Source organism: Triticum dicoccoides, chromosome 5B (genome assembly GCF_002162155.2).
Source record: "Triticum dicoccoides isolate Atlit2015 ecotype Zavitan chromosome 5B, WEW_v2.0, whole genome shotgun sequence".
Classification (NCBI taxonomy): Eukaryota; Viridiplantae; Streptophyta; class Magnoliopsida; order Poales; family Poaceae; genus Triticum; species Triticum dicoccoides.
This window is the reverse complement of record NC_041389.1, coordinates 48,192,325-48,193,095: the sequence shown is the minus strand read 5'-3', so window position 1 is coordinate 48,193,095 and position 771 is coordinate 48,192,325.

The following is a 771-nucleotide window of genomic DNA, read 5'->3' as shown; positions in this document are numbered from 1 at the left end:
GGAGCTCCTGGTGGCAACGGTTGCGACGAGGCCGGCCTCGTCCGCGGCGTAGGCCGTCCACGTCGAGCTTGAGGAGCCTGTAAAGTAGTAGTTTTATGCTATTTTACTCTATCTGGTCTCTTGGTGCCCGCCCGCGCCCATCGCTTGGCCTCGGCCTTGATCGCGTCCAGTAGCCTGATCCTATCAACCTCCCTAACAACTTATTTGTTTTACAAGCTACTAGTCAGTGACTAGCCGTTTCATCCGCCACCACCAATATTAATTTTTAAAGCAGTCGATTTTATTCCTCATATAATGGACATATCGTTTACAAGTGAATGAGAAATAAAATCGGGGATTATAGATTCCCAAAACAGATAGGATTTTTCACTAAATGAGTTCTTCGCTGGGCTATGAGGCACTTCATTTGCTTCACGTGGGCACTATGTGTAAGAAACACTTACGAAGTCCATCGCTAATTGTTTGCACTCGAGCACCATTGCAACATCTGAGCCATCAATGATCACTTAGCTACTATAGGACTCAATGATCCTTTGTTGCAACCGATCCTCTCTGCTAGATATAGTCCGTTCCGAATTGTTGTCATCTCCGCAGAATCAACACCGGCCACATGAGGAAAAACCATGTTGCAGCCACAATGAAATTCCTTCTCCCATCCCAAGCAATAGCGCCAGTTGCACTAGATAAAGTCTCGTTAGCTAATAAAGTGCTAATACAATTGCTCTTTGAGGCCGAGGTCCAAGCTTGTCGTGGCCCATGGCTTGGGTTTTG